This window comes from Anomaloglossus baeobatrachus, chromosome 12 (genome assembly GCF_048569485.1).
Source record: "Anomaloglossus baeobatrachus isolate aAnoBae1 chromosome 12, aAnoBae1.hap1, whole genome shotgun sequence".
Classification (NCBI taxonomy): Eukaryota; Metazoa; Chordata; class Amphibia; order Anura; family Aromobatidae; genus Anomaloglossus; species Anomaloglossus baeobatrachus.
The window spans coordinates 92,941,021-92,947,534 of NC_134364.1; positions in this window are offsets into that span (position 1 = coordinate 92,941,021).

The window sequence follows — 6,514 nt, forward strand, 5'->3', positions numbered from 1 at the left end:
GAGTAGTCCTGGGGGGGGAGAGGAGTATAATAGGAGGAGTAGTCCTGGGGGGGGAGAGGAGTATAATAGGAGGAGTAGTCCTGGGGGGGAGAGGAGTATAATAGGAGTAGTAGTCCTGGGGGGGAGAGGAGTATAATAGGAGGAGTAGTCCTGGGGGGGAGAGGAGTATAATAGGAGGAGTAGTCCTGGGGGGGAGAGGCGTATAATAGGAGTAGTAGTCCTTGGAGGAGAGGAGTATAATAGGAGTAGTCCGTCCTGGGGGGGAGAGGCGTATAATAGGAGTAGTCCTGGGGGGGAGAGGCGTATAATAGGAGGAGTAGTCCTGGGGAGAGAGGAGAGGAGTATAATAGGAGAAGTCCTCGGGGGGAGAGGCGTATAATAAGAGGAGTAGTCCTGGGAGGAGAGGAGTATAATAGGAGGAGTAGTCCTGGGGAGAGAGGAGTATAATAGGAGTAGTCGTCCTGGGGGGAGAGGCGTATAATAGGAGGAGTAGTCCTGGGGGGAGAGGCGTATAATAGGAGGAGTAGTTGTGGGAGGAGAGGAGTATAATAGGAGGAGTAGTCCTGGGGGGGGAGAGGCGTATAATTGGAGGAGTAGTCCTGGGAGGAGAGGAGGATAATAGGAGGAGTAGTCCTGGGGGGGAGAGGAGGATAATAGGACTAGTAGTCCTGGGGGGAGAGGCGTATAATAGGAGGAGTAGTCCTGGGGAGGGAGCAGTAGTTCTGGGGAGGGAGGAGTATAATAGGAGTAGTCCTGGGGGAAGAGGAGTATAATAGGAGAAGTAGTCCTGGGGGCAGATGAGTATAATAGGAGGAGTAGTCCTGGGGGGGGAGAGGAGTCTAATAGGAGGAGTAGTCCTGGGGGGGAGAGGCGTATAATAGGAGTAGTCCTGGGAGGAGAGGAGTATAATAGGAGTAGTCCGTCCTGGGGGGGAGAGGCGTATAATAGGAGTAGTCCTGGGGGGGAGAGGCGTATAATAAGAGGAGAAGTCCTGGGGAGAGAGGAGTATAATAGGAGTAGTCCTGGGGGGGAGAGGCGTATAATAGGAGGAGTAGTCCTGGGGAGAGGGGAGTATAATAGGAGAAGTCCTGGGGGGGAGAGGCGTATAATAAGAGGAGTAGTCCTGGGGAGAGAGGAGTATAATAGGAGTAGTCCTGGGGGGGAGAGGCGTATAATAGGAGGAGTAGTCCTGGGAGGAGAGGAGTATAATAGGAGTAGTCCTGGGGGGGGGGGAGGCGTATAATAGGAGGAGTAGTCCTGGGAGGAGAGGAGGATAATAGGAGGAGTAGTCCTGGGGGGAGAGGAGGATAATAGGACTAGTAGTCCTGGGGGGAGAGGCGTATAATAGGATGAGTCCTGGGGAGGGAGGAGTAGTTCTGGGAGGGAGGAGGATAATAGGACTAGTAGTCCTGGGGGGGAGAGGAGGATAATAGGACTAGTAGTCCTGGGGGAGGAGAGGAGTATAATAGGAGTAGTAGTCCTGGGGGAAGAGGAGTATAATAGGAGGAATAGTCCTGGGGGGAGAGGAGGATAATAGGAGGAGTAATCCTGGGGAGGGAGGAGTATAATAGGAGTAGTCCTGGGGAGGGAGGAGTATAATAGGAGGAATAGTCCTGGGGGCAGAGGAGGATAATAGGAGGAGTAGTCCTGGGGAGGGAGGAGTATAATAGGAGGAATAGTCCTGGGGTGGGGGGAGAGAAGTATAATAGGTGGGGTAGTCCTGGGGAGGAAGGAGGATAATAGGAGGGGTAGTCCTTGTTAGGGAGGAGTATAATAGGAGGAGTAGTCCTGGGGGGAGAGGAGTATAATAGGAGGAGTAGTCCTGGGGGCAGAGGAGTATAATAGGAGGAGTAGTCCTGGGGGGGAGAGGAGTATAATAGGAGGAGTAGTCCTGGGGGGGAGAGGCGTATAATAGGAGGAGTAGTCCTGGGGGGAGGGGAGTATAATAGGAGTAGTCCGTCCTGGGGGGGGGAGAGGCATATAATAGGAGTAGTCCTGGGGGGGAGAGGCGTATAATAGGAGGAGTAGTCCTGGGGAGAGAGGAGTATAATAGAAGTCCTGGGGGGGAGAGGCGTATAATAAAGAGGAGTAGTCCTGGGGGGAGAGGAGTATAATAGGAGTAGTCCTGGGGAGAGAGGAGTATAATAGGAGGAGTAGTCCTGGGGGGGAGAGGCGTATAATAGGAGGAGTATTCCTGGGAGGAGAGGAGTATAATAGGAGGAGTAGTCCTGGGGGGGGAGAGGAGTATAATAGGAAGAGTAGTCCTGGGTGGGGAGAGGCGTATAATAGGAGTAGTCCTGGGAGGAGAGGAGGATAATAGGAGGAGTAGTCCTGGGGGGAGAGGAGGATAATAGGACTAGTAGTCCTGGGGGGGGAGAGGAGGATAATAGGACTAGTAGTCCTGGGGAGGAGAGGAGTATAATAGAAATAGTAGTCCTGGGGGGAGAGGAGGATAATAGGACTAGTAGTCCTGGGGGGGGAAGAGGAGGATAATAGGAGGAGTAATCCTGGGGAGGGAGGAGTATAATAGGAGTAGTCCTGGGGAGGGAGGAGTATAATAGGAGTAGTCCTGGGTGCAGAGGAGGATAATAGGACTAGTAGTCCTGGGGGGAGGTGTATAGGTGCCCAATATGTGCGGGTGGCGGGGCCGAGCGGCCAACGTGTACGGGGGGCGGGGCTGGGTGGCCAACGTGTGCAGGGGGCAAGGCCGAGCGGCCAACGTGTGTGGGGGGGGGGGCAAAGTCGAGCGGCCAACGTGTGCGGGGGGCGGGGCCGAGCGGCCAACGTGTGCGGGGGGCGGGGCCGAGCGGCCAACGTGTGCGGGGGGCGGCCAATGCGTGCTGGGGGCAGGGCCGGGCGGCCAATGCGTGCGGGGGCCAGGCCGAGCGGTGAATGCGACGGTTGTCACTGTAATGACGTCATTTTGGAGCAAGACAGACAGAATAAGGCAATTTTATATATATAAGCTTACATTTTTTTTCCATAAATATAGTGAGCAAAAAAAAAAAAAAAAGAGAAAAAAAAAGTTGTAGTCATCTTTTTTTCAGTGTTTAAAAATATATTTTTTTTTATTAATCCACAAAATTATATACAGGATTGCTGCATCCATCAAATAATAAATAAAACAATTTGAATCGTCCTTTCTTCACTAACAAAAAAAAAATCATATTCAGAATTGTCGCATCCATAATAAAAATAATTAAAAAAAATACTAAAGGCTGGATTGTCCCTTTTTCCCCAGTTTAAATAATAAAAAAACCCATTATAAATATATTGGGTGTCATCGCCTTTCTACAAGAGACTAGTCTGATCCTTGGGATAAGCGGCATCAGTCATGTCTGACAGCCTCTTAACCCATGATGGTCAGTAATGGGGACGGCCATCTTTATATCATTATTTAGCCGAGTATTTTTATACAAGCTGCTGTCCTGACTGGAAAAGTGTGATTCCCATAACCGGCGGCTCTATGGGTGACCTCCTTATACATCTACACACATAACAGCGCTTGTTCTGTGTGCTCCCTGCACGCCTCATCCCTCACACACAGTAACCTGCAGCCGCCATTACGCTTTTTTTCGCGTCTCCTCAGCAGCAGCCAGGGCGGTGAGCGCGCGCTTCTCTATCGCCTCAGGATCAACTTTCCCGCCTGCTCCGGGGGAGCGCCTCTGATTGGACGAATGACGTGTCATTCTTAGTGGTGCTCAAATCTGATTGGCGGACTGTTTACAACACGTGGGGGTACTGCCGACGTTTAGTGCTACAAGCAGCAGCTGCCGCTAGAGGGCGCATTGGAGCGAACTGCAAAGTATTACACACTAAACCCAATAGAACAGTATGTATTGCTCCCCACCCTGGGAGGAGCGGACACCTGAGCTTACTGCATGGTGGAACAGGGTGAGGCAATGACCAATACTTGCCACTAGAGGGAGTTATATCTGCTCCTGTGAATTTCTGAGCCGCTCTGCTTCTAAGGCTACTTTCACACTTGCGTTCAGCGCAGTCCGTCACTATGGAGAATAGCGCGGTCCGTTAATGCACTGCGCTATTCTCCATAGACTTGTATGGACGACTGTAACGCAAGTGTCAGCGTTGCATCCGCTGGACGACGCAGCGTCGTTATTTTGATACTGCGCCGGGCGGATGTAACGTTTTTTTGAGCAGCAGAACCCTTTATTTTTCACTGCGCATGCTCTTTTTTTTTTTTTTTTTAAATCACAAACTTTATTTTATTTCTTGGTGGCCGAATGTTCAGCTGAGCGCCCCGGCCGCCGGCATGTTATAGCGCTCGGCCGCCAGCTATTAAGAGCTATCAGCTGATCGTTCACAATAGTCGGCTGCCGGTACTGTAAAAGAAAATAAATAAATAATGCTTTCCGTTATTTTGTACGATCCGTAGCATTGCGTTGTGCCACTATATGCAACGCATCCGTTGCATCCTTCACACAACACCATGCTACGGAAGCCGGCCAACGCAAGTGTGAAACTAGCCTAAATCCTTGTCCAAGAGATTGTGATTTTCTTTTTTCCCCTTTAACCCTGCACTCTTAGTCGATTTTCATTTTTTTGCTTTTTACTCCCTTTCTTCCAGGAGCCATAATTTCTCTATTCTTTCATCAATATAACCTTTGAGGACTTTTTTTTTTTTTGCTGGACAAGTTGTATTGTACTTTTTCCCATTCTGTTCCATACTGTACTGGAAATAATGGGTGAAAAAAAAACCCCAAGTGTAGTGCAATTGCACTTTTTTTTTTACACTTTGTTTATACTATAGTAGTCACCTTACGCTATGTGCGCACGCTGCGTTTTTGGTCTTAAAACGGCATGAGTTGATGAGTTTTCATTTTTGCAGTCTGCACAGTACAGTTATGGTTTAGGTGCGTTTTTGTGGTGACAACAAAGATGCAACATTTCAATTCTTTCTGCGTTTTTCACCTATGCAATGCATTGGAAAAAAACAACAAAAACGCATTTTTTTTATGCATTTGTGTATTTTTTTTGGCGGCCAAAAACGCCGCATCTTTGCGGTCACATAAAAAGGCAATGTGTGCTCATAGCCTAAAGGGTGCTTTACACGCTGCAACATCACCCGCCCCCATCGTTCGTGCGACATTTGATCGCTGCCGTAGTGAACATTATCGCTACGGCAACGTCACACGCACATACCTTATCAGCGACGTCGCTGTGACCGCCGAACAATCCCTCCTTCAAGGGAGAGGTGCGTTAGGAGTCATAGGGACGTCACTAAGCGGCCGCTCAATAGCAGAGGAGGGGCGGAGATGAGCGGCCGGACGGAGATGAGCGTCCGGAACATGCCGCCCACCTCCTTCCTTCCTCATTGCCGGTGGACGCAGGTAAGGAGATGTTCATAGTTCCTGCGGTGTCCCACACACACCGATGTGTGAGGCTGCAGGAGCGACGAACAACCAGCGGCATGCACCACCTATATTTGGAAAAGGAGCGACGTGTCAATGATTTTAGACCTTTTTGCGATCGTTGCACGTCGCTCCTTGGTGTCACACGCTGCGATGTCGCTAACGGCGCCAGATGTGCGTCACTAACGCCATGACCCCGACGATATATCGTTAGTGATGTCACAGCATGTAAAGCACCCTTTAGACTTTAAGCTAATATACGCCGAAAGCTTGTGCTGTTCAGAGCAGTGCTTCTTAGGAAGATCATGACAGTGGTCATAAGCTGACTGCTACTGTTTTCACTACCCATTAGCACCCTGCAGATCACATGACAGGGCTGCCGACGGCAGCAGGGAGTGGTACACTCTGCGCCGCCACCCTTTAAAGCCCACTGTCCGATATGAAGATCGAAATTCAACTAGTTTATAGGCACAGGTGGATCTACCTGTGTCTGTTAGCTACACGTCTGCTGATCAGATCAGTAGACATGCGGGAAAACCATACATCCTCACCCCGCAGTAAGGCTATGTTCACACACAGCATCTTTTTTGTCAGTGCATCTTGAATGCATCTTAAAATACACCAAGGCAAAAATCCTGTGTTTTTACCACATTTTGCCCAATGCTTTTAAAAAGGAAGGTGTCACTTTTTATTTTGTATTATAAGGGATTATGAAATCAAGTATTTTTAAAACCAAATTAAACTCACTGTTAAGTGTTTATTTCTATCTAGTTTTACTGAAGCACTTGGGGCTGCCATCTTGGTTTTGCTGTGAGTGACGACAGTTAACTCACCTCAGAGCATAGAAGACCGTGGTGGGCTGCGACTCTATGCTGTACATAGAGAAGGCGTCTGCTGTGACCTAGACGCGCCCCCTGGGCTGTCCAGATCACAGCGTCATCATTGTGGAGCTCACAGCGTATGCCGTCTGCTCCACTTTACCCGTCATCCGTCGGGATGTGTGCGTATGGGATGCCGCCCCTCCCCCCACTGTTACCTTTTCCAATGACACCTCCTCCCCCTGCTCTACTCAGCCCTGCTCTCCCCACCGCTGCGGGCGTGCATTCAGCAAAGCATTGTGTTTGTGTGTGCATGCAGCAGAG